Source organism: Mchenga conophoros, linkage group LG18 (genome assembly GCF_057382185.1).
Source record: "Mchenga conophoros isolate Kocher_MC1m ecotype Shallow Benthic linkage group LG18, M_conophoros_male_GT1.1, whole genome shotgun sequence".
In the NCBI taxonomy this organism is placed as follows: Eukaryota; Metazoa; Chordata; class Actinopteri; order Cichliformes; family Cichlidae; genus Mchenga; species Mchenga conophoros.
The window spans coordinates 4,380,652-4,405,403 of NC_140543.1; the positions used below are offsets into that span (position 1 = coordinate 4,380,652).

Below are 24,752 nucleotides of genomic sequence, written 5' to 3' on the forward strand. Positions count from 1 at the left end.
GGTAAATGGTCATTACCGCCACATTTGCGGCATGTCTTCGGTTGCCCCGGGTAGAAAACATATCCTCTGATTGCTACCAATTGGAAAATTGGGGGCAGGTGGATCAAATCACCCGAGGTCTCATCTCTCTGCAGGTGGACGTAGAAACGATATGCTCCAGTTGTAATTCCGTCTTCATCTTTTAACTCCAAACCTCTCTTCACCATACATTTGAAAGACAACCAGGTCTTAATGTCTTCCATTCTCACGTATTCAGAGTGCATAATCACTGTCACAGCTTTGGTCTCTCTACCGGATAACGGTGTCATTTTGATGTTCTCCACCAGTATCATGGATCTTTGCTTTTGAACACAAGAGTGAGGGGAGAGCGCGAACGCAGTCCCCCACTACCACAAATTATGCAGTTGAGATTCCCGCATTTGGGGAATTCACAGGGGTCAGCACAACCGCAGTGCAATGGTTGAGCCTCGCCCTGGGTGAACCACCTTCGTGATCATGGTATCTCCCCTGCCAGGTAAGTATGAGTTGCCAGCGTGGGAGACAGGGGTCCCCTTTCCACATCCAGCACTCTGGCTGATGGTGCCTAACACACATTTTGTGCCAGTTTAAAGGGCACACCGAGAGAAGAGCAGACACATCGGCTGTATCCCAATTCAGGGTCTGCAGCCTTAAAGTACGCAGCCTCAACGATCCTCAAGGGCCGCGTACTTAAAGACCGCTAAGGCCCGGAAGTGCGAGGCTTGTGAAATGTGACGGTCTAGCCTCCGTTGCGATGCCCAGGTTGCCTAGCAACCATGATACTAACAGCTGGAAACGCTACATACAGCATTGTTTGAAGGAATTGAAGGAGAAAATCATTTGTTTGTTTGGTTTCATGAGCTTTGATCATTCTCTGTAAGATTAAGGTCAGCTATTGAACGGCGTATTTTTTTTTAAAGTAAAGGCTTTAAAACCAAGTTAGTACAAACGTCACTAATGTCGCATAACTTTGCCGACATGTGGCCAACAGTAATGTTTTCATGTTCTTCGTTATTAAACATTTGCACATAAATAAGTGACATAATATTCAGTACTTACTTAAAGTTTACTCTTCGGCTGCCCCTCGTCCGCCGTTTTTTTTCGGCAAAATTATCCACACCCACTGCGGCGCTATGCATTCTGGGATATGTTGGGCCGCGAAGTCTACTCCGCCACGTCCTTAAAATTCAGGGAAATGAAGGACGCATTTGAGGGCCGCATTTCGAGCAGCCTTCGAATTGGGACAGCCTTTGTCGCCTCACGGTGAAGTAATCGGCCTTAAAATGCGGCCTTTAAGGCTGCAGACCCTGAATTGGGATACAGCCATGGATCTTTGCTTTTGAACACAAGAGTGAGGGGAGAGCGCGAACGCAGTCCCCCACTACCACAAATTATGCAGTTGAGATTCCCGCATTTGGGGAATTCACAGGGGTCAGCACAACCGCAGTGCAATGGTTGAGCCTCGCCCTGGGTGAACCACCTTCGTGATCATGGTATCTCCCCTGCCAGGTAAGTATGAGTTGCCAGCGTGGGAGACAGGGGTCCCCTTTCCACATCCAGCACTCTGGCTGATGGTGCCTAACACACATTTTGTGCCAGTTTAAAGGGCACACCGAGAGAAGAGCAGACACATCGGCTGTATCCCAATTCAGGGTCTGCAGCCTTAAAGTACGCAGCCTCAACGATCCTCAAGGGCCGCGTACTTAAAGACCACTAAGGCCGGAAGTGCGAGGCTTGTGAAATGTGACGGTCTAGCCTCCGTTGCGATGCCCAGGTTGCCTAGCAACCATGATACTAACAGCTGGAAACGCTACATACAGCATTGTTTGAAGGAATTGAAGGAGAAAATCTTTTGTTCATTTGTTTGTTTGTTTCTACATGAGCTTTGATCATTCTCTGTAAGATTAAGGTCAGCTATTGAACGGCGTATTTTTTTTTAAAGTAAAGGCTTTAAAACCAAGTTAGTACAAACGTCACTAATGTCGCATAACTTTGCCGACATGTGGCCAACAGTAATGTTTTCATGTTCTTCGTTATTAAACATTTGCACATAAATAAGTGACATAATATTCAGTACTTACTTAAAGTTTACTCTTCGGCTGCCCCTCGTCCGCCGTTTTTTTTCGGCAAAATTATCCACACCCACTGCGGCGCTATGCATTCTGGGATATGTTGGGCCGCGAAGTCTACACCGCCACGTCCTTAAAATTCAGGGAAATGAAGGACGCATTTGAGGGCCGCATTTCGAGCAGCCTTCGAATTGGGACAGCCTTTGTCGCCTCACGGTGAAGTAATCGGCCTTAAAATGCGGCCTTTAAGGCTGCAGACCCTGAATTGGGATACAGCCATGGATCTTTGCTTTTGAACACAAGAGTGAGGGGAGAGCGCGAACGCAGTCCCCCACTACCACAAATTATGCAGTTGAGATTCCCGCATTTGGGGAATTCACAGGGGTCAGCACAACCGCAGTGCAATGGTTGAGCCTCGCCCTGGGTGAACCACCTTCGTGATCATGGTATCTCCCCTGCCAGGTAAGTATGAGTTGCCAGCGTGGGAGACAGGGGTCCCCTTTCCACATCCAGCACTCTGGCTGATGGTGCCTAACACACATTTTGTGCCAGTTTAAAGGGCACACCGAGAGAAGAGCAGACACATCGGCTGTATCCCAATTCAGGGTCTGCAGCCTTAAAGTACGCAGCCTCAACGATCCTCAAGGGCCGCGTACTTAAAGACCGCTAAGGCCGGAAGTGCGAGGCTTGTGAAATGTGACGGTCTAGCCTCCGTTGCGATGCCCAGGTTGCCTAGCAACCATGATACTAACAGCTGGAAACGCTACATACAGCATTGTTTGAAGGAATTGAAGGAGAAAATCTTTTGTTCATTTGTTTGTTTGTTTCTACATGAGCTTTGATCATTCTCTGTAAGATTAAGGTCAGCTATTGAACGGCGTATTTTTTTTAAAAGTAAAGGCTTTAAAACCAAGTTAGTACAAACGTCACTAATGTCGCATAACTTTGCCGACATGTGGCCAACAGTAATGTTTTCATGTTCTTCGTTATTAAACATTTGCACATAAATAAGTGACATAATATTCAGTACTTACTTAAAGTTTACTCTTCGGCTGCCCCTCGTCCGCCGTTTTTTTTCGGCAAAATTATCCACACCCACTGCGGCGCTATGCATTCTGGGATATGCTGGGCCGCGAAGTCTACACCGCCACGTCCTTAAAATTCAGGGAAATGAAGGACGCATTTGAGGGCCGCATTTCGAGCAGCCTTCGAATTGGGACAGCCTTTGTCGCCTCACGGTGAAGTAATCGGCCTTAAAATGCGGCCTTTAAGGCTGCAGACCCTGAATTGGGATACAGCCATGGATCTTTGCTTTTGAACACAAGAGTGAGGGGAGAGCGCGAACGCAGTCCCCCACTACCACAAATTATGCAGTTGAGATTCCCGCATTTGGGGAATTCACAGGGGTCAGCACAACCGCAGTGCAATGGTTGAACCACGCCCTGGGTGAACCATCTTCGTGATCATGGTATCTCCCCTGCCAGGTAAGTATGAGTTGCCAGCGTGGGAGACAGGGGTCCCCTTTCCACATCCAGCACTCTGGCTGATGGTGCCTAACACACATTTTGTGCCAGTTTAAAGGGCACACCGAGAGAAGAGCAGACACATCGGCTGTATCCCAATTCAGGGTCTGCAGCCTTAAAGTACGCAGCCTCAACGATCCTCAAGGGCCGCGTACTTAAAGACCGCTAAGGCCGGAAGTGCGAGGCTTGTGAAATGTGACGGTCTAGCCTCCGTTGCGATGCCCAGGTTGCCTAGCAACTATGATACTAACAGCTGGAAACGCTACATACAGCATTGTTTGAAGGAATTGAAGGAGAAAATCTTTTGTTCATTTGTTTGTTTGTTTCTACATGAGCTTTGATCATTCTCTGTAAGATTAAGGTCAGCTATTGAACGGCGTATTTTTTTTTAAAGTAAAGGCTTTAAAACCAAGTTAGTACAAACGTCACTAATGTCGCATAACTTTGCCGACATGTGGCCAACAGTAATGTTTTCATGTTCTTCGTTATTAAACATTTGCACATAAATAAGTGACATAATATTCAGTACTTACTTAAAGTTTACTCTTCGGCTGCCCCTCGTCCGCCGTTTTTTTTTGGCAAAATTATCCACACCCACTGCGGCGCTATGCATTCTGGGATATGTTGGGCCGCGAAGTCTACACCGCCACGTCCTTAAAATTCAGGGAAATGAAGGACGCATTTGAGGGCCGCATTTCGAGCAGCCTTCGAATTGGGACAGCCTTTGTCGCCTCACGGTGAAGTAATCGGCCTTAAAATGCGGCCTTTAAGGCTGCAGACCCTGAATTGGGATACAGCCATGGATCTTTGCTTTTGAACACAAGAGTGAGGGGAGAGCGCGAACGCAGTCCCCCACTACCACAAATTATGCAGTTGAGATTCCCGCATTTGGGGAATTCACAGGGGTCAGCACAACCGCAGTGCAATGGTTGAGCCTCGCCCTGGGTGAACCACCTTCGTGATCATGGTATCTCCCCTGCCAGGTAAGTATGAGTTGCCAGCGTGGGAGACAGGGGTCCCCTTTCCACATCCAGCACTCTGGCTGATGGTGCCTAACACACATTTTGTGCCAGTTTAAAGGGCACACCGAGAGAAGAGCAGACACATCGGCTGTATCCCAATTCAGGGTCTGCAGCCTTAAAGTACGCAGCCTCAACGATCCTCAAGGGCCGCGTACTTAAAGACCGCTAAGGCCGGAAGTGCGAGGCTTGTGAAATGTGACGGTCTAGCCTCCGTTGCGATGCCCAGGTTGCCTAGCAACCATGATACTAACAGCTGGAAACGCTACATACAGCATTGTTTGAAGGAATTGAAGGAGAAAATCTTTTGTTCATTTGTTTGTTTGTTTCTACATGAGCTTTGATCATTCTCTGTAAGATTAAGGTCAGCTATTGAACGGCGTATTTTTTTTAAAAGTAAAGGCTTTAAAACCAAGTTAGTACAAACGTCACTAATGTCGCATAACTTTGCCGACATGTGGCCAACAGTAATGTTTTCATGTTCTTCGTTATTAAACATTTGCACATAAATAAGTGACATAATATTCAGTACTTACTTAAAGTTTACTCTTCGGCTGCCCCTCGTCCGCCGTTTTTTTTCGGCAAAATTATCCACACCCACTGCGGCGCTATGCATTCTGGGATATGCTGGGCCGCGAAGTCTACACCGCCACGTCCTTAAAATTCAGGGAAATGAAGGACGCATTTGAGGGCCGCATTTCGAGCAGCCTTCGAATTGGGACAGCCTTTGTCGCCTCACGGTGAAGTAATCGGCCTTAAAATGCGGCCTTTAAGGCTGCAGACCCTGAATTGGGATACAGCCATGGATCTTTGCTTTTGAACACAAGAGTGAGGGGAGAGCGCGAACGCAGTCCCCCACTACCACAAATTATGCAGTTGAGATTCCCGCATTTGGGGAATTCACAGGGGTCAGCACAACCGCAGTGCAATGGTTGAACCACGCCCTGGGTGAACCATCTTCGTGATCATGGTATCTCCCCTGCCAGGTAAGTATGAGTTGCCAGCGTGGGAGACAGGGGTCCCCTTTCCACATCCAGCACTCTGGCTGATGGTGCCTAACACACATTTTGTGCCAGTTTAAAGGGCACACCGAGAGAAGAGCAGACACATCGGCTGTATCCCAATTCAGGGTCTGCAGCCTTAAAGTACGCAGCCTCAACGATCCTCAAGGGCCGCGTACTTAAAGACCGCTAAGGCCGGAAGTGCGAGGCTTGTGAAATGTGACGGTCTAGCCTCCGTTGCGATGCCCAGGTTGCCTAGCAACTATGATACTAACAGCTGGAAACGCTACATACAGCATTGTTTGAAGGAATTGAAGGAGAAAATCTTTTGTTCATTTGTTTGTTTGTTTCTACATGAGCTTTGATCATTCTCTGTAAGATTAAGGTCAGCTATTGAACGGCGTATTTTTTTTTAAAGTAAAGGCTTTAAAACCAAGTTAGTACAAACGTCACTAATGTCGCATAACTTTGCCGACATGTGGCCAACAGTAATGTTTTCATGTTCTTCGTTATTAAACATTTGCACATAAATAAGTGACATAATATTCAGTACTTACTTAAAGTTTACTCTTCGGCTGCCCCTCGTCCGCCGTTTTTTTTTGGCAAAATTATCCACACCCACTGCGGCGCTATGCATTCTGGGATATGTTGGGCCGCGAAGTCTACACCGCCACGTCCTTAAAATTCAGGGAAATGAAGGACGCATTTGAGGGCCGCATTTCGAGCAGCCTTCGAATTGGGACAGCCTTTGTCGCCTCACGGTGAAGTAATCGGCCTTAAAATGCGGCCTTTAAGGCTGCAGACCCTGAATTGGGATACAGCCATGGATCTTTGCTTTTGAACACAAGAGTGAGGGGAGAGCGCGAACGCAGTCCCCCACTACCACAAATTATGCAGTTGAGATTCCCGCATTTGGGGAATTCACAGGGGTCAGCACAACCGCAGTGCAATGGTTGAGCCTCGCCCTGGGTGAACCACCTTCGTGATCATGGTATCTCCCCTGCCAGGTAAGTATGAGTTGCCAGCGTGGGAGACAGGGGTCCCCTTTCCACATCCAGCACTCTGGCTGATGGTGCCTAACACACATTTTGTGCCAGTTTAAAGGGCACACCGAGAGAAGAGCAGACACATCGGCTGTATCCCAATTCAGGGTCTGCAGCCTTAAAGTACGCAGCCTCAACGATCCTCAAGGGCCGCGTACTTAAAGACCGCTAAGGCCGGAAGTGCGAGGCTTGTGAAATGTGACGGTCTAGCCTCCGTTGCGATGCCCAGGTTGCCTAGCAACCATGATACTAACAGCTGGAAACGCTACATACAGCATTGTTTGAAAGAATTGAAGGAGAAAATCTTTTGTTCATTTGTTTGTTTGTTTCTACATGAGCTTTGATCATTCTCTGTAAGATTAAGGTCAGCTATTGAACGGCGTATTTTTTTTAAAAGTAAAGGCTTTAAAACCAAGTTAGTACAAACGTCACTAATGTCGCATAACTTTGCCGACATGTGGCCAACAGTAATGTTTTCATGTTCTTCGTTATTAAACATTTGCACATAAATAAGTGACATAATATTCAGTACTTACTTAAAGTTTACTCTTCGGCTGCCCCTCGTCCGCCGTTTTTTTTCGGCAAAATTATCCACACCCACTGCGGCGCTATGCATTCTGGGATATGCTGGGCCGCGAAGTCTACACCGCCACGTCCTTAAAATTCAGGGAAATGAAGGACGCATTTGAGGGCCGCATTTCGAGCAGCCTTCGAATTGGGACAGCCTTTGTCGCCTCACGGTGAAGTAATCGGCCTTAAAATGCGGCCTTTAAGGCTGCAGACCCTGAATTGGGATACAGCCATGGATCTTTGCTTTTGAACACAAGAGTGAGGGGAGAGCGCGAACGCAGTCCCCCACTACCACAAATTATGCAGTTGAGATTCCCGCATTTGGGGAATTCACAGGGGTCAGCACAACCGCAGTGCAATGGTTGAGCCTCGCCCTGGGTGAACCACCTTCGTGATCATGGTATCTCCCCTGCCAGGTAAGTATGAGTTGCCAGCGTGGGAGACAGGGGTCCCCTTTCCACATCCAGCACTCTGGCTGATGGTGCCTAACACACATTTTGTGCCAGTTTAAAGGGCACACCGAGAGAAGAGCAGACACATCGGCTGTATCCCAATTCAGGGTCTGCAGCCTTAAAGTACGCAGCCTCAACGATCCTCAAGGGCCGCGTACTTAAAGACCGCTAAGGCCCGGAAGTGCGAGGCTTGTGAAATGTGACGGTCTAGCCTCCGTTGCGATGCCCAGGTTGCCTAGCAACCATGATACTAACAGCTGGAAACGCTACATACAGCATTGTTTGAAGGAATTGAAGGAGAAAATCATTTGTTTGTTTGGTTTCATGAGCTTTGATCATTCTCTGTAAGATTAAGGTCAGCTATTGAACGGCGTATTTTTTTTTAAAGTAAAGGCTTTAAAACCAAGTTAGTACAAACGTCACTAATGTCGCATAACTTTGCCGACATGTGGCCAACAGTAATGTTTTCATGTTCTTCGTTATTAAACATTTGCACATAAATAAGTGACATAATATTCAGTACTTACTTAAAGTTTACTCTTCGGCTGCCCCTCGTCTGCCGTTTTTTTTCGGCAAAATTATCCACACCCACTGCGGCGCTATGCATTCTGGGATATGTTGGGCCGCGAAGTCTACTCCGCCACGTCCTTAAAATTCAGGGAAATGAAGGACGCATTTGAGGGCCGCATTTCGAGCAGCCTTCGAATTGGGACAGCCTTTGTCGCCTCACGGTGAAGTAATCGGCCTTAAAATGCGGCCTTTAAGGCTGCAGACCCTGAATTGGGATACAGCCATGGATCTTTGCTTTTGAACACAAGAGTGAGGGGAGAGCGCGAACGCAGTCCCCCACTACCACAAATTATGCAGTTGAGATTCCCGCATTTGGGGAATTCACAGGGGTCAGCACAACCGCAGTGCAATGGTTGAGCCTCGCCCTGGGTGAACCACCTTCGTGATCATGGTATCTCCCCTGCCAGGTAAGTATGAGTTGCCAGCGTGGGAGACAGGGGTCCCCTTTCCACATCCAGCACTCTGGCTGATGGTGCCTAACACACATTTTGTGCCAGTTTAAAGGGCACACCGAGAGAAGAGCAGACACATCGGCTGTATCCCAATTCATGGTCTGCAGCCTTAAAGTACGCAGCCTCAACGATCCTCAAGGGCCGCGTACTTAAAGACCACTAAGGCCGGAAGTGCGAGGCTTGTGAAATGTGACGGTCTAGCCTCCGTTGCGATGCCCAGGTTGCCTAGCAACCATGATACTAACAGCTGGAAACGCTACATACAGCATTGTTTGAAGGAATTGAAGGAGAAAATCTTTTGTTCATTTGTTTGTTTGTTTCTACATGAGCTTTGATCATTCTCTGTAAGATTAAGGTCAGCTATTGAACGGCGTATTTTTTTTTAAAGTAAAGGCTTTAAAACCAAGTTAGTACAAACGTCACTAATGTCGCATAACTTTGCCGACATGTGGCCAACAGTAATGTTTTCATGTTCTTCGTTATTAAACATTTGCACATAAATAAGTGACATAATATTCAGTACTTACTTAAAGTTTACTCTTCGGCTGCCCCTCGTCCGCCGTTTTTTTTCAGCAAAATTATCCACACCCACTGCGGCGCTATGCATTCTGGGATATGTTGGGCCGCGAAGTCTACTCCGCCACGTCCTTAAAATTCAGGGAAATGAAGGACGCATTTGAGGGCCGCATTTCGAGCAGCCTTCGAATTGGGACAGCCTTTGTCGCCTCACGGTGAAGTAATCGGCCTTAAAATGCGGCCTTTAAGGCTGCAGACCCTGAATTGGGATACAGCCATGGATCTTTGCTTTTGAACACAAGAGTGAGGGGAGAGCGCGAACGCAGTCCCCCACTACCACAAATTATGCAGTTGAGATTCCCGCATTTGGGGAATTCACAGGGGTCAGCACAACCGCAGTGCAATGGTTGAGCCTCGCCCTGGGTGAACCACCTTCGTGATCATGGTATCTCCCCTGCCAGGTAAGTATGAGTTGCCAGCGTGGGAGACAGGGGTCCCCTTTCCACATCCAGCACTCTGGCTGATGGTGCCTAACACACATTTTGTGCCAGTTTAAAGGGCACACCGAGAGAAGAGCAGACACATCGGCTGTATCCCAATTCAGGGTCTGCAGCCTTAAAGTACGCAGCCTCAACGATCCTCAAGGGCCGCGTACTTAAAGACCGCTAAGGCCCGGAAGTGCGAGGCTTGTGAAATGTGACGGTCTAGCCTCCGTTGCGATGCCCAGGTTGCCTAGCAACCATGATACTAACAGCTGGAAACGCTACATACAGCATTGTTTGAAGGAATTGAAGGAGAAAATCATTTGTTTGTTTGGTTTCATGAGCTTTGATCATTCTCTGTAAGATTAAGGTCAGCTATTGAACGGCGTATTTTTTTTTAAAGTAAAGGCTTTAAAACCAAGTTAGTACAAACGTCACTAATGTCGCATAACTTTGCCGACATGTGGCCAACAGTAATGTTTTCATGTTCTTCGTTATTAAACATTTGCACATAAATAAGTGACATAATATTCAGTACTTAAAGTTTACTCTTCGGCTGCCCCTCGTCTGCCGTTTTTTTTCGGCAAAATTATCCACACCCACTGCGGCGCTATGCATTCTGGGATATGTTGGGCCGCGAAGTCTACTCCGCCACGTCCTTAAAATTCAGGGAAATGAAGGACGCATTTGAGGGCCGCATTTCGAGCAGCCTTCGAATTGGGACAGCCTTTGTCGCCTCACGGTGAAGTAATCGGCCTTAAAATGCGGCCTTTAAGGCTGCAGACCCTGAATTGGGATACAGCCATGGATCTTTGCTTTTGAACACAAGAGTGAGGGGAGAGCGCGAACGCAGTCCCCCACTACCACAAATTATGCAGTTGAGATTCCCGCATTTGGGGAATTCACAGGGGTCAGCACAACCGCAGTGCAATGGTTGAGCCTCGCCCTGGGTGAACCACCTTCGTGATCATGGTATCTCCCCTGCCAGGTAAGTATGAGTTGCCAGCGTGGGAGACAGGGGTCCCCTTTCCACATCCAGCACTCTGGCTGATGGTGCCTAACACACATTTTGTGCCAGTTTAAAGGGCACACCGAGAGAAGAGCAGACACATCGGCTGTATCCCAATTCAGGGTCTGCAGCCTTAAAGTACGCAGCCTCAACGATCCTCAAGGGCCGCGTACTTAAAGACCACTAAGGCCGGAAGTGCGAGGCTTGTGAAATGTGACGGTCTAGCCTCCGTTGCGATGCCCAGGTTGCCTAGCAACCATGATACTAACAGCTGGAAACGCTACATACAGCATTGTTTGAAGGAATTGAAGGAGAAAATCTTTTGTTCATTTGTTTGTTTGTTTCTACATGAGCTTTGATCATTCTCTGTAAGATTAAGGTCAGCTATTGAACGGCGTATTTTTTTTTAAAGTAAAGGCTTTAAAACCAAGTTAGTACAAACGTCACTAATGTCGCATAACTTTGCCGACATGTGGCCAACAGTAATGTTTTCATGTTCTTCGTTATTAAACATTTGCACATAAATAAGTGACATAATATTCAGTACTTACTTAAAGTTTACTCTTCGGCTGCCCCTCGTCCGCCGTTTTTTTTTGGCAAAATTATCCACACCCACTGCGGCGCTATGCATTCTGGGATATGTTGGGCCGCGAAGTCTACACCGCCACGTCCTTAAAATTCAGGGAAATGAAGGACGCATTTGAGGGCCGCATTTCGAGCAGCCTTCGAATTGGGACAGCCTTTGTCGCCTCACGGTGAAGTAATCGGCCTTAAAATGCGGCCTTTAAGGCTGCAGACCCTGAATTGGGATACAGCCATGGATCTTTGCTTTTGAACACAAGAGTGAGGGGAGAGCGCGAACGCAGTCCCCCACTACCACAAATTATGCAGTTGAGATTCCCGCATTTGGGGAATTCACAGGGGTCAGCACAACCGCAGTGCAATGGTTGAGCCTCGCCCTGGGTGAACCACCTTCGTGATCATGGTATCTCCCCTGCCAGGTAAGTATGAGTTGCCAGCGTGGGAGACAGGGGTCCCCTTTCCACATCCAGCACTCTGGCTGATGGTGCCTAACACACATTTTGTGCCAGTTTAAAGGGCACACCGAGAGAAGAGCAGACACATCGGCTGTATCCCAATTCAGGGTCTGCAGCCTTAAAGTACGCAGCCTCAACGATCCTCAAGGGCCGCGTACTTAAAGACCGCTAAGGCCGGAAGTGCGAGGCTTGTGAAATGTGACGGTCTAGCCTCCGTTGCGATGCCCAGGTTGCCTAGCAACTATGATACTAACAGCTGGAAACGCTACATACAGCATTGTTTGAAGGAATTGAAGGAGAAAATCTTTTGTTCATTTGTTTGTTTGTTTCTACATGAGCTTTGATCATTCTCTGTAAGATTAAGGTCAGCTATTGAACGGCGTATTTTTTTTTAAAGTAAAGGCTTTAAAACCAAGTTAGTACAAACGTCACTAATGTCGCATAACTTTGCCGACATGTGGCCAACAGTAATGTTTTCATGTTCTTCGTTATTAAACATTTGCACATAAATAAGTGACATAATATTCAGTACTTACTTAAAGTTTACTCTTCGGCTGCCCCTCGTCCGCCGTTTTTTTTCAGCAAAATTATCCACACCCACTGCGGCGCTATGCATTCTGGGATATGTTGGGCCGCGAAGTCTACTCCGCCACGTCCTTAAAATTCAGGGAAATGAAGGACGCATTTGAGGGCCGCATTTCGAGCAGCCTTCGAATTGGGACAGCCTTTGTCGCCTCACGGTGAAGTAATCGGCCTTAAAATGCGGCCTTTAAGGCTGCAGACCCTGAATTGGGATACAGCCATGGATCTTTGCTTTTGAACACAAGAGTGAGGGGAGAGCGCGAACGCAGTCCCCCACTACCACAAATTATGCAGTTGAGATTCCCGCATTTGGGGAATTCACAGGGGTCAGCACAACCGCAGTGCAATGGTTGAGCCTCGCCCTGGGTGAACCACCTTCGTGATCATGGTATCTCCCCTGCCAGGTAAGTATGAGTTGCCAGCGTGGGAGACAGGGGTCCCCTTTCCACATCCAGCACTCTGGCTGATGGTGCCTAACACACATTTTGTGCCAGTTTAAAGGGCACACCGAGAGAAGAGCAGACACATCGGCTGTATCCCAATTCAGGGTCTGCAGCCTTAAAGTACGCAGCCTCAACGATCCTCAAGGGCCGCGTACTTAAAGACCGCTAAGGCCCGGAAGTGCGAGGCTTGTGAAATGTGACGGTCTAGCCTCCGTTGCGATGCCCAGGTTGCCTAGCAACCATGATACTAACAGCTGGAAACGCTACATACAGCATTGTTTGAAGGAATTGAAGGAGAAAATCATTTGTTTGTTTGGTTTCATGAGCTTTGATCATTCTCTGTAAGATTAAGGTCAGCTATTGAACGGCGTATTTTTTTTTAAAGTAAAGGCTTTAAAACCAAGTTAGTACAAACGTCACTAATGTCGCATAACTTTGCCGACATGTGGCCAACAGTAATGTTTTCATGTTCTTCGTTATTAAACATTTGCACATAAATAAGTGACATAATATTCAGTACTTACTTAAAGTTTACTCTTCGGCTGCCCCTCGTCCGCCGTTTTTTTTCGGCAAAATTATCCACACCCACTGCGGCGCTATGCATTCTGGGATATGTTGGGCCGCGAAGTCTACTCCGCCACGTCCTTAAAATTCAGGGAAATGAAGGACGCATTTGAGGGCCGCATTTCGAGCAGCCTTCGAATTGGGACAGCCTTTGTCGCCTCACGGTGAAGTAATCGGCCTTAAAATGCGGCCTTTAAGGCTGCAGACCCTGAATTGGGATACAGCCATGGATCTTTGCTTTTGAACACAAGAGTGAGGGGAGAGCGCAAACGCAGTCCCCCACTACCACAAATTATGCAGTTGAGATTCCCGCATTTGGGGAATTCACAGGGGTCAGCACAACCGCAGTGCAATGGTTGAGCCTCGCCCTGGGTGAACCACCTTCGTGATCATGGTATCTCCCCTGCCAGGTAAGTATGAGTTGCCAGCGTGGGAGACAGGGGTCCCCTTTCCACATCCAGCACTCTGGCTGATGGTGCCTAACACACATTTTGTGCCAGTTTAAAGGGCACACCGAGAGAAGAGCAGACACATCGGCTGTATCCCAATTCAGGGTCTGCAGCCTTAAAGTACGCAGCCTCAACGATCCTCAAGGGCCGCGTACTTAAAGACCACTAAGGCCGGAAGTGCGAGGCTTGTGAAATGTGACGGTCTAGCCTCCGTTGCGATGCCCAGGTTGCCTAGCAACCATGATACTAACAGCTGGAAACGCTACATACAGCATTGTTTGAAGGAATTGAAGGAGAAAATCTTTTGTTCATTTGTTTGTTTGTTTCTACATGAGCTTTGATCATTCTCTGTAAGATTAAGGTCAGCTATTGAACGGCGTATTTTTTTTTAAAGTAAAGGCTTTAAAACCAAGTTAGTACAAACGTCACTAATGTCGCATAACTTTGCCGACATGTGGCCAACAGTAATGTTTTCATGTTCTTCGTTATTAAACATTTGCACATAAATAAGTGACATAATATTCAGTACTTACTTAAAGTTTACTCTTCGGCTGCCCCTCGTCCGCCGTTTTTTTTCGGCAAAATTATCCACACCCACTGCGGCGCTATGCATTCTGGGATATGTTGGGCCGCGAAGTCTACTCCGCCACGTCCTTAAAATTCAGGGAAATGAAGGACGCATTTGAGGGCCGCATTTCGAGCAGCCTTCGAATTGGGACAGCCTTTGTCGCCTCACGGTGAAGTAATCGGCCTTAAAATGCGGCCTTTAAGGCTGCAGACCCTGAATTGGGATACAGCCATGGATCTTTGCTTTTGAACACAAGAGTGAGGGGAGAGCGCGAACGCAGTCCCCCACTACCACAAATTATGCAGTTGAGATTCCCGCATTTGGGGAATTCACAGGGGTCAGCACAACCGCAGTGCAATGGTTGAGCCTCGCCCTGGGTGAACCACCTTCGTGATCATGGTATCTCCCCTGCCAGGTAAGTATGAGTTGCCAGCGTGGGAGACAGGGGTCCCCTTTCCACATCCAGCACTCTGGCTGATGGTGCCTAACACACATTTTGTGCCAGTTTAAAGGGCACACCGAGAGAAGAGCAGACACATCGGCTGTATCCCAATTCAGGGTCTGCAGCCTTAAAGTACGCAGCCTCAACGATCCTCAAGGGCCGCGTACTTAAAGACCACTAAGGCCGGAAGTGCGAGGCTTGTGAAATGTGACGGTCTAGCCTCCGTTGCGATGCCCAGGTTGCCTAGCAACCATGATACTAACAGCTGGAAACGCTACATACAGCATTGTTTGAAGGAATTGAAGGAGAAAATCTTTTGTTCATTTGTTTGTTTGTTTCTACATGAGCTTTGATCATTCTCTGTAAGATTAAGGTCAGCTATTGAACGGCGTATTTTTTTTTAAAGTAAAGGCTTTAAAACCAAGTTAGTACAAACGTCACTAATGTCGCATAACTTTGCCGACATGTGGCCAACAGTAATGTTTTCATGTTCTTCGTTATTAAACATTTGCACATAAATAAGTGACATAATATTCAGTACTTACTTAAAGTTTACTCTTCGGCTGCCCCTCGTCCGCCGTTTTTTTTCGGCAAAATTATCCACACCCACTGCGGCGCTATGCATTCTGGGATATGTTGGGCCGCGAAGTCTACACCGCCACGTCCTTAAAATTCAGGGAAATGAAGGACGCATTTGAGGGCCGCATTTCGAGCAGCCTTCGAATTGGGACAGCCTTTGTCGCCTCACGGTGAAGTAATCGGCCTTAAAATGCGGCCTTTAAGGCTGCAGACCCTGAATTGGGATACAGCCATGGATCTTTGCTTTTGAACACAAGAGTGAGGGGAGAGCGCGAACGCAGTCCCCCACTACCACAAATTATGCAGTTGAGATTCCCGCATTTGGGGAATTCACAGGGGTCAGCACAACCGCAGTGCAATGGTTGAGCCTCGCCCTGGGTGAACCACCTTCGTGATCATGGTATCTCCCCTGCCAGGTAAGTATGAGTTGCCAGCGTGGGAGACAGGGGTCCCCTTTCCACATCCAGCACTCTGGCTGATGGTGCCTAACACACATTTTGTGCCAGTTTAAAGGGCACACCGAGAGAAGAGCAGACACATCGGCTGTATCCCAATTCAGGGTCTGCAGCCTTAAAGTACGCAGCCTCAACGATCCTCAAGGGCCGCGTACTTAAAGACCGCTAAGGCCGGAAGTGCGAGGCTTGTGAAATGTGACGGTCTAGCCTCCGTTGCGATGCCCAGGTTGCCTAGCAACCATGATACTAACAGCTGGAAACGCTACATACAGCATTGTTTGAAGGAATTGAAGGAGAAAATCTTTTGTTCATTTGTTTGTTTGTTTCTACATGAGCTTTGATCATTCTCTGTAAGATTAAGGTCAGCTATTGAACGGCGTATTTTTTTTAAAAGTAAAGGCTTTAAAACCAAGTTAGTACAAACGTCACTAATGTCGCATAACTTTGCCGACATGTGGCCAACAGTAATGTTTTCATGTTCTTCGTTATTAAACATTTGCACATAAATAAGTGACATAATATTCAGTACTTACTTAAAGTTTACTCTTCGGCTGCCCCTCGTCCGCCGTTTTTTTTTGGCAAAATTATCCACACCCACTGCGGCGCTATGCATTCTGGGATATGTTGGGCCGCGAAGTCTACACCGCCACGTCCTTAAAATTCAGGGAAATGAAGGACGCATTTGAGGGCCGCATTTCGAGCAGCCTTCGAATTGGGACAGCCTTTGTCGCCTCACGGTGAAGTAATCGGCCTTAAAATGCGGCCTTTAAGGCTGCAGACCCTGAATTGGGATACAGCCATGGATCTTTGCTTTTGAACACAAGAGTGAGGGGAGAGCGCGAACGCAGTCCCCCACTACCACAAATTATGCAGTTGAGATTCCCGCATTTGGGGAATTCACAGGGGTCAGCACAACCGCAGTGCAATGGTTGAGCCTCGCCCTGGGTGAACCACCTTCGTGATCATGGTATCTCCCCTGCCAGGTAAGTATGAGTTGCCAGCGTGGGAGACAGGGGTCCCCTTTCCACATCCAGCACTCTGGCTGATGGTGCCTAACACACATTTTGTGCCAGTTTAAAGGGCACACCGAGAGAAGAGCAGACACATCGGCTGTATCCCAATTCAGGGTCTGCAGCCTTAAAGTACGCAGCCTCAACGATCCTCAAGGGCCGCGTACTTAAAGACCGCTAAGGCCGGAAGTGCGAGGCTTGTGAAATGTGACGGTCTAGCCTCCGTTGCGATGCCCAGGTTGCCTAGCAACCATGATACTAACAGCTGGAAACGCTACATACAGCATTGTTTGAAAGAATTGAAGGAGAAAATCTTTTGTTCATTTGTTTGTTTGTTTCTACATGAGCTTTGATCATTCTCTGTAAGATTAAGGTCAGCTATTGAACGGCGTATTTTTTTTAAAAGTAAAGGCTTTAAAACCAAGTTAGTACAAACGTCACTAATGTCGCATAACTTTGCCGACATGTGGCCAACAGTAATGTTTTCATGTTCTTCGTTATTAAACATTTGCACATAAATAAGTGACATAATATTCAGTACTTACTTAAAGTTTACTCTTCGGCTGCCCCTCGTCCGCCGTTTTTTTTCGGCAAAATTATCCACACCCACTGCGGCGCTATGCATTCTGGGATATGCTGGGCCGCGAAGTCTACACCGCCACGTCCTTAAAATTCAGGGAAATGAAGGACGCATTTGAGGGCCGCATTTCGAGCAGCCTTCGAATTGGGACAGCCTTTGTCGCCTCACGGTGAAGTAATCGGCCTTAAAATGCGGCCTTTAAGGCTGCAGACCCTGAATTGGGATACAGCCATGGATCTTTGCTTTTGAACACAAGAGTGAGGGGAGAGCGCGAACGCAGTCCCCCACTACCACAAATTATGCAGTTGAGATTCCCGCATTTGGGGAATTCACAGGGGTCAGCACAACCGCAGTGCAATGGTTGAGCCTCGCCCTGGGTGAACCACCTTCGTGATCATGGTATCTCCCCTGCCAGGTAAGTATGAGTTGCCAGCGTGGGAGACAGGGGTCCCCTTTCCACATCCAGCACTCTGGCTGATGGTGCCTAACACACATTTTGTGCCAGTTTAAAGGGCACACCGAGAGAAGAGCAGACACATCGGCTGTATCCCAATTCAGGGTCTGCAGCCTTAAAGTACGCAGCCTCAACGATCCTCAAGGGCCGCGTACTTAAAGACCGCTAAGGCCCGGAAGTGCGAGGCTTGTGAAATGTGACGGTCTAGCCTCCGTTGCGATGCCCAGGTTGCCTAGCAACCATGATACTAACAGCTGGAAACGCTACATACAGCATTGTTTGAAGGAATTGAAGGAGAAAATCATTTGTTTGTTTGGTTTCATGAGCTTTGATCATTCTCTGTAAGATTAAGGTCAGCTATTGAACGGCGTATTTTTTTTTAAAGTAAAGGCTTTAAAACCAAGTTAGTACAAACGTCACTAATGTCGCATAACTTTGCCGACATGTGGCCAACAGTAATGTTTTCATGTTCTTCGTTATTAAACATTTGCACATAAATAAGTGACATAATATTCAGTACTTACTTAAAGTTTACTCTTCGGCTGCCCCTCGTCCGCCGTTTTTTTTCGGCAAAATTATCCACACCCACTGCGGCGCTATGCATTCTGGGATATGTTGGGCCGCGAAGTCTACTCCGCCACGTCCTTAAAATTCAGGGAAATGAAGGACGCATTTGAGGGCCGCATTTCGAGCAGCCTTCGAATTGGGACAGCCTTTGTCGCCTCACGGTGAAGTAATCGGCCTTAAAATGCGGCCTTTAAGGCTGCAGACCCTGAATTGGGATACAGCCATGGATCTTTGCTTTTGAACACAAGAGTGAGGGGAGAGCGCGAACGCAGTCCCCCACTACCACAAATTATGCAGTTGAGATTCCCGCATTTGGGGAATTCACAGGGGTCAGCACAACCGCAGTGCAATGGTTGAGCCTCGCCCTGGGTGAACCACCTTCGTGATCATGGTATCTCCCCTGCCAGGTAAGTATGAGTTGCCAGCGTGGGAGACAGGGGTCCCCTTTCCACATCCAGCACTCTGGCTGATGGTGCCTAACACACATTTTGTGCCAGTTTAAAGGGCACACCGAGAGAAGAGCAGACACATCGGCTGTATCCCAATTCAGGGTCTGCAGCCTTAAAGTACGCAGCCTCAACGATCCTCAAGGGCCGCGTACTTAAAGACCACTAAGGCCGGAAGTGCGAGGCTTGTGAAATGTGACGGTCTAGCCTCCGTTGCGATGCCCAGGTTGCCTAGCAACCATGATACTAACAGCTGGAAACGCTACATACAGCATTGTTTGAAGGAATTGAAGGAGAAAATCTTTTGTTCATTTGTTTGTTTGTTTCTACATGAGCTTTGATCATTCTCTGTAAGATTAAGGTCAGCTATTGAACGGCGTATTTTTTTTTAAAGTAAAGGCTTTAAAACCAAGTTAGTACAAACGTCACTAATGTCGCATAACTTTGCCGACATGTGGCCAACAGTAATGTTTTCATGTTCTTCGTTATTAAACATTTGCACATAAATAAGTGACATAATATTCAGTACTTACTTAAAGTTTACTCTTCGGCTGCCCCTCGTCCGCCGTTTTTTTTTGGCAAAATTATCCACACCCACTGCGGCGCTATGCATTCTGGGATATGTTGGGCCGCGAAGTCTACACCGCCACGTCCTTAAAATTCAGGGAAATGAAGGACGCATTTGAGGGCCGCATTTCGAGCAGCCTTCGAATTGGGACAGCCTTTGTCGCCTCACGGTGAAGTAATCGGCCTTAAAATGCGGCCTTTAAGGCTGCAGACCCTGAATTGGGATACAGCCATGGATCTTTGCTTTTGAACACAAGAGTGAGGGGAGAGCGCGAACGCAGTCCCCCACTACCACAAATTATGCAGTTGAGATTCCCGCATTTGGGGAATTCACAGGGGTCAGCACAACCGCAGTGCAATGGTTGAGCCTCGCCCTGGGTGAACCACCTTCGTGATCATGGTATCTCCCCTGCCAGGTAAGTATGAGTTGCCAGCGTGGGAGACAGGGGTCCCCTTTCCACATCCAGCACTCTGGCTGATGGTGCCTAACACACATTTTGTGCCAGTTTAAAGGGCACACCGAGAGAAGAGCAGACACATCGGCTGTATCCCAATTCAGGGTCTGCAGCCTTAAAGTACGCAGCCTCAACGATCCTCAAGGGCCGCGTACTTAAAGACCGCTAAGGCCCGGAAGTGCGAGGCTTGTGAAATGTGACGGTCTAGCCTCCGTTGCGATGCCCAGGTTGCCTAGCAACCATGATACTAACAGCTGGAAACGCTACATACAGCATTGTTTGAAGGAATTGAAGGAGAAAATCATTTGTTTGTTTCTACATGAGCTTTGATCATTCTCTGTAAGATTAAGGTCAGCTATTGAACGGCGTATTTTTTTTTAAAGTAAAGGCTTTAAAACCAAGTTAGTACAAACGTCACTAATGTCGCATAACTTTGCCGACATGTGGCCAACAGTAATGTTTTCATGTTCTTCGTTATTAAACATTTGCACATAAATAAGTGACATAATATTCAGTACTTACTTAAAGTTTACTCTTCGGCTGCCCCTCGTCCGCCGTTTTTTTTCAGCAAAATTATCCACACCCACTGCGGCGCTATGCATTCTGGGATATGTTGGGCCGCGAAGTCTACTCCGCCACGTCCTTAAAATTCAGGGAAATGAAGGACGCATTTGAGGGCCGCATTTCGAGCAGCCTTCGAATTGGGACAGCTTTTGTCGCCTCACGGTGAAGTAATCGGCCTTAAAATGCGGCCTTTAAGGCTGCAGACCCTGAATTGGGATACAGCCATGGATCTTTGCTTTTGAACACAAGAGTGAGGGGAGAGCGCGAACGCAGTCCCCCACTACCACAAATTATGCAGTTGAGATTCCCGCATTTGGGGAATTCACAGGGGTCAGCACAACCGCAGTGCAATGGTTGAGCCTCGCCCTGGGTGAACCACCTTCGTGATCATGGTATCTCCCCTGCCAGGTAAGTATGAGTTGCCAGCGTGGGAGACAGGGGTCCCCTTTCCACATCCAGCACTCTGGCTGATGGTGCCTAACACACATTTTGTGCCAGTTTAAAGGGCACACCGAGAGAAGAGCAGACACATCGGCTGTATCCCAATTCAGGGTCTGCAGCCTTAAAGTACGCAGCCTCAACGATCCTCAAGGGCCGCGTACTTAAAGACCGCTAAGGCCCGGAAGTGCGAGGCTTGTGAAATGTGACGGTCTAGCCTCCGTTGCGATGCCCAGGTTGCCTAGCAACCATGATACTAACAGCTGGAAACGCTACATACAGCATTGTTTGAAGGAATTGAAGGAGAAAATCATTTGTTTGTTTGGTTTCATGAGCTTTGATCATTCTCTGTAAGATTAAGGTCAGCTATTGAACGGCGTATTTTTTTTTAAAGTAAAGGCTTTAAAACCAAGTTAGTACAAACGTCACTAATGTCGCATAACTTTGCCGACATGTGGCCAACAGTAATGTTTTCATGTTCTTCGTTATTAAACATTTGCACATAAATAAGTGACATAATATTCAGTACTTACTTAAAGTTTACTCTTCGGCTGCCCCTCGTCCGCCGTTTTTTTTCGGCAAAATTATCCACACCCACTGCGGCGCTATGCATTCTGGGATATGTTGGGCCGCGAAGTCTACTCCGCCACGTCCTTAAAATTCAGGGAAATGAAGGACGCATTTGAGGGCCGCATTTCGAGCAGCCTTCGAATTGGGACAGCCTTTGTCGCCTCACGGTGAAGTAATCGGCCTTAAAATGCGGCCTTTAAGGCTGCAGACCCTGAATTGGGATACAGCCATGGATCTTTGCTTTTGAACACAAGAGTGAGGGGAGAGCGCAAACGCAGTCCCCCACTACCACAAATTATGCAGTTGAGATTCCCGCATTTGGGGAATTCACAGGGGTCAGCACAACCGCAGTGCAATGGTTGAGCCTCGCCCTGGGTGAACCACCTTCGTGATCATGGTATCTCCCCTGCCAGGTAAGTATGAGTTGCCAGCGTGGGAGACAGGGGTCCCCTTTCCACATCCAGCACTCTGGCTGATGGTGCCTAACACACATTTTGTGCCAGTTTAAAGGGCACACCGAGAGAAGAGCAGACACATCGGCTGTATCCCAATTCAGGGTCTGCAGCCTTAAAGTACGCAGCCTCAACGATCCTCAAGGGCCGCGTACTTAAAGACCACTAAGGCCGGAAGTGCGAGGCTTGTGAAATGTGACGGTCTAGCCTCCGTTGCGATGCCCAGGTTGCCTAGCAACCATGATACTAACAGCTGGAAACGCTACATACAGCATTGTTTGAAGGAATTGAAGGAGAAAATCTTTTGTTCATTTGTTTGTTTGTTTCTACATGAGCTTTGATCATTCTCTGTAAGATTAAGGTCAGCTATTGAACGGCGTATTTTTTTTTAAAGTAAAGGCTTTAAAACCAAGTTAGTACAAACGTCACTAATGTCGCATAACTTTGCCGACATGTGGCCAACAGTAATGTTTTCATGTTCTTCGTTATTAAACATTTGCACATAAATAAGTGACATAATATTCAGTACTTACTTAAAGTTTACTCTTCGGCTGCCCCTCGTCCGCCGTTTTTTTTCGGCAAAATTATCCACACCCACTGCGGCGCTATGCATTCTGGGATATGTTGGGCCGCGAAGTCTACTCCGCCACGTCCTTAAAATTCAGGGAAATGAAGGACGCATTTGAGGGCCACATTTCGAGCAGCCTTCGAATTGGGACAGCCTTTGTCGCCTCACGGTGACGTAATCGGCCTTAAAATGCGGCCTTTAAGGATGCAGACCCTGAATTGGGATACAGCCATGGATCTTTGCTTTTGGACACAAGAGTGAGGGGAGAGCGCGAACGCAGTCCCCCACTACCACAAATTATGCAGTTGAGATTCCCGCATTTGGGGAATTCACAGGGGTCAGCACAACCGCAGTGCAATGGTTGAGCCTCGCCCTGGGTGAACCACCTTCGTGATCATGGTATCTCCCCTGCCAGGTAAGTATGAGTTGCCAGCGTGGGAGACAGGGGTCCCCTTTCCACATCCAGCACTCTGGCTGATGGTGCCTAACACACATTTTGTGCCAGTTTAAAGGGCACACCGAGAGAAGAGCAGACACATCGGCTGTATCCCAATTCAGGGTCTGCAGCCTTAAAGTACGCAGCCTCAACGATCCTCAAGGGCCGCGTACTTAAAGACCGCTAAGGCCGGAAGTGCGAGGCTTGTGAAATGTGACGGTCTAGCCTCCGTTGCGATGCCCAGGTTGCCTAGCAACCATGATACTAACAGCTGGAAACGCTACATACAGCATTGTTTGAAGGAATTGAAGGAGAAAATCATTTGTTTGTTTGGTTTCATGAGCTTTGATCATTCTCTGTAAGATTAAGGTCAGCTATTGAACGGCGTATTTTTTTTTAAAGTAAAGGCTTTAAAACCAAGTTACTACAAACGTCACTAATGTCACATAACTTTGCCGACATGTGGCCAACAGTAATGTTTTCATGTTCTTCGTTATTAAACATTTGCACATAAATAAGTGACATAATATTCAGTACTTACTTAAAGTTTACTCTTCGGCTGCCCCTCGTCCGCCGTTTTTTTTCGGCAAAATTATCCACACCCACTGCGGCGCTATGCATTCTGGGATATGTTGGGCCGCGAAGTCTACACCGCCACGTCCTTAAAATTCAGGGAAATGAAGGACGCATTTGAGGGCCGCATTTCGAGCAGCCTTCGAATTGGGACAGCCTTTGTCGCCTCACGGTGAAGTAATCGGCCTTAAAATGCGGCCTTTAAGGCTGCAGACCCTGAATTGGGATACAGCCATGGATCTTTGCGCCCAAATGCTTAAAGCTGTTAGCTGGTCAGTGTTTTCAGGTGTGCTTGTACTACCTGTACGGTGCGGAGTGCTGACTAAGTCATGTTAAACCCATTAAAGCGTCAAGCTCAGATATCTTTTCATTTTTGTGCACTGCTCTCTTGTCGACACACATTTTCTGTTTATTGAAGCCTTTTGTGAATAATTTTGATCATGTAAAAACTGGGAATTGGTCCCTATTGACAATACTCTTATTTTTTGCATTGCATATGTCATTTAGGAAAGGTAATTGGTCACTGAACTTTTTGCAACTGTGTGTATTTCTAAATTTTGTGGCTTCAGTGCACGGAAATTTATATTGTTCAGTTTGCATGTTAAAAGCCACAAACATGTAGCTAACTATAGGCTTTCTTGTGGAACTGAGAACTGCCCTGCCACTTTCAGAACATTTTCTGCCTTCATTCACATATGCCTAGGAATCACAGGACAAGAAGGGAGACCACTGAGGAGGAGTTTTATAAGTTCACTGGTGACCTCAGCTGTCAAGTTCCTGGATGTGGGTATGCTGCACAAAACTTCACAGCTCTTTGTGCCCCTCTCAGATTTCATATCAAACATGGGGGGGGGGGGGGGAGTATTATGTCCATTTGAAGGTTGCTCTAAATACTTCAGTGTCCGAACATCATTTTCCAGCCATATTTCTCAAAAACATAAATAGACAGTTCAGCAGTCAAGGAAACAAGAAATTGGGGGATTTGCCATAATACAAGGACAGGAAACAATCTATTAGAAGACAGTTGACTTTGTGTCATTTAAAAATGCAGGCTAAAATGCTCTTGCCAACCAGCACTACACAGAGCATCATAGAGGAATTTCAGGATCTTTGAAGTTGTGCAATGCACGAAGCAAAAGTAGACACTGAATCTAACACCATTAACCTTTCGTTGGTAATGGTAGGACTAAGGTTGGAAATTGTGACAAACTGTAAAATATACTGTATTT

General features: G+C 47.3%; 23 non-coding genes across 23 annotated transcripts; all 23 read right to left on the reverse strand.

Moving 5' to 3' along the window:
• Nucleotides 1-358: 358 nt before the first annotated feature.
• LOC146552924 (U1 spliceosomal RNA) lies at nucleotides 359-522 on the reverse strand. The gene has a single exon (XR_014889655.1). It is a non-coding gene; the product is annotated as a U1 spliceosomal RNA (small nuclear RNA).
• Nucleotides 523-1,371: 849 nt separating this feature from the next.
• On the reverse strand, nucleotides 1,372-1,535 carry LOC146552925 (U1 spliceosomal RNA). The gene has a single exon (XR_014889762.1). It is a non-coding gene; the product is annotated as a U1 spliceosomal RNA (small nuclear RNA).
• Nucleotides 1,536-2,393: 858 nt separating this feature from the next.
• LOC146552926 (U1 spliceosomal RNA) lies at nucleotides 2,394-2,557 on the reverse strand. The gene has a single exon (XR_014889823.1). It is a non-coding gene; the product is annotated as a U1 spliceosomal RNA (small nuclear RNA).
• Nucleotides 2,558-3,415: 858 nt separating this feature from the next.
• On the reverse strand, nucleotides 3,416-3,579 carry LOC146552927 (U1 spliceosomal RNA). Its single transcript, XR_014889819.1, has one exon. It is a non-coding gene; the product is annotated as a U1 spliceosomal RNA (small nuclear RNA).
• An 858-nt stretch (nucleotides 3,580-4,437) lies between these two features.
• LOC146552928 (U1 spliceosomal RNA) lies at nucleotides 4,438-4,601 on the reverse strand. The gene has a single exon (XR_014889843.1). It is a non-coding gene; the product is annotated as a U1 spliceosomal RNA (small nuclear RNA).
• Nucleotides 4,602-5,459: 858 nt separating this feature from the next.
• Nucleotides 5,460-5,623, reverse strand: LOC146552929 (U1 spliceosomal RNA). Its single transcript, XR_014889820.1, has one exon. It is a non-coding gene; the product is annotated as a U1 spliceosomal RNA (small nuclear RNA).
• Nucleotides 5,624-6,481: 858 nt separating this feature from the next.
• LOC146552930 (U1 spliceosomal RNA) lies at nucleotides 6,482-6,645 on the reverse strand. Its single transcript, XR_014889854.1, has one exon. It is a non-coding gene; the product is annotated as a U1 spliceosomal RNA (small nuclear RNA).
• Nucleotides 6,646-7,503: 858 nt separating this feature from the next.
• LOC146552931 (U1 spliceosomal RNA) lies at nucleotides 7,504-7,667 on the reverse strand. The gene has a single exon (XR_014889661.1). It is a non-coding gene; the product is annotated as a U1 spliceosomal RNA (small nuclear RNA).
• Nucleotides 7,668-8,516: 849 nt separating this feature from the next.
• Nucleotides 8,517-8,680, reverse strand: LOC146552932 (U1 spliceosomal RNA). Its single transcript, XR_014889672.1, has one exon. It is a non-coding gene; the product is annotated as a U1 spliceosomal RNA (small nuclear RNA).
• An 858-nt stretch (nucleotides 8,681-9,538) lies between these two features.
• LOC146552933 (U1 spliceosomal RNA) lies at nucleotides 9,539-9,702 on the reverse strand. Its single transcript, XR_014889684.1, has one exon. It is a non-coding gene; the product is annotated as a U1 spliceosomal RNA (small nuclear RNA).
• An 845-nt stretch (nucleotides 9,703-10,547) lies between these two features.
• LOC146552934 (U1 spliceosomal RNA) lies at nucleotides 10,548-10,711 on the reverse strand. The gene has a single exon (XR_014889695.1). It is a non-coding gene; the product is annotated as a U1 spliceosomal RNA (small nuclear RNA).
• An 858-nt stretch (nucleotides 10,712-11,569) lies between these two features.
• On the reverse strand, nucleotides 11,570-11,733 carry LOC146552935 (U1 spliceosomal RNA). Its single transcript, XR_014889706.1, has one exon. It is a non-coding gene; the product is annotated as a U1 spliceosomal RNA (small nuclear RNA).
• Nucleotides 11,734-12,591: 858 nt separating this feature from the next.
• Nucleotides 12,592-12,755, reverse strand: LOC146552936 (U1 spliceosomal RNA). The gene has a single exon (XR_014889717.1). It is a non-coding gene; the product is annotated as a U1 spliceosomal RNA (small nuclear RNA).
• Nucleotides 12,756-13,604: 849 nt separating this feature from the next.
• LOC146552937 (U1 spliceosomal RNA) lies at nucleotides 13,605-13,768 on the reverse strand. Its single transcript, XR_014889812.1, has one exon. It is a non-coding gene; the product is annotated as a U1 spliceosomal RNA (small nuclear RNA).
• Nucleotides 13,769-14,626: 858 nt separating this feature from the next.
• On the reverse strand, nucleotides 14,627-14,790 carry LOC146552938 (U1 spliceosomal RNA). The gene has a single exon (XR_014889723.1). It is a non-coding gene; the product is annotated as a U1 spliceosomal RNA (small nuclear RNA).
• An 858-nt stretch (nucleotides 14,791-15,648) lies between these two features.
• On the reverse strand, nucleotides 15,649-15,812 carry LOC146552939 (U1 spliceosomal RNA). Its single transcript, XR_014889734.1, has one exon. It is a non-coding gene; the product is annotated as a U1 spliceosomal RNA (small nuclear RNA).
• An 858-nt stretch (nucleotides 15,813-16,670) lies between these two features.
• On the reverse strand, nucleotides 16,671-16,834 carry LOC146552940 (U1 spliceosomal RNA). Its single transcript, XR_014889745.1, has one exon. It is a non-coding gene; the product is annotated as a U1 spliceosomal RNA (small nuclear RNA).
• Nucleotides 16,835-17,692: 858 nt separating this feature from the next.
• LOC146552941 (U1 spliceosomal RNA) lies at nucleotides 17,693-17,856 on the reverse strand. The gene has a single exon (XR_014889756.1). It is a non-coding gene; the product is annotated as a U1 spliceosomal RNA (small nuclear RNA).
• An 849-nt stretch (nucleotides 17,857-18,705) lies between these two features.
• On the reverse strand, nucleotides 18,706-18,869 carry LOC146552942 (U1 spliceosomal RNA). Its single transcript, XR_014889768.1, has one exon. It is a non-coding gene; the product is annotated as a U1 spliceosomal RNA (small nuclear RNA).
• Nucleotides 18,870-19,727: 858 nt separating this feature from the next.
• LOC146552943 (U1 spliceosomal RNA) lies at nucleotides 19,728-19,891 on the reverse strand. The gene has a single exon (XR_014889779.1). It is a non-coding gene; the product is annotated as a U1 spliceosomal RNA (small nuclear RNA).
• An 847-nt stretch (nucleotides 19,892-20,738) lies between these two features.
• Nucleotides 20,739-20,902, reverse strand: LOC146552944 (U1 spliceosomal RNA). Its single transcript, XR_014889790.1, has one exon. It is a non-coding gene; the product is annotated as a U1 spliceosomal RNA (small nuclear RNA).
• An 849-nt stretch (nucleotides 20,903-21,751) lies between these two features.
• LOC146552945 (U1 spliceosomal RNA) lies at nucleotides 21,752-21,915 on the reverse strand. The gene has a single exon (XR_014889818.1). It is a non-coding gene; the product is annotated as a U1 spliceosomal RNA (small nuclear RNA).
• An 858-nt stretch (nucleotides 21,916-22,773) lies between these two features.
• Nucleotides 22,774-22,937, reverse strand: LOC146552946 (U1 spliceosomal RNA). The gene has a single exon (XR_014889801.1). It is a non-coding gene; the product is annotated as a U1 spliceosomal RNA (small nuclear RNA).
• Nucleotides 22,938-24,752: the final 1,815 nt, after the last annotated feature.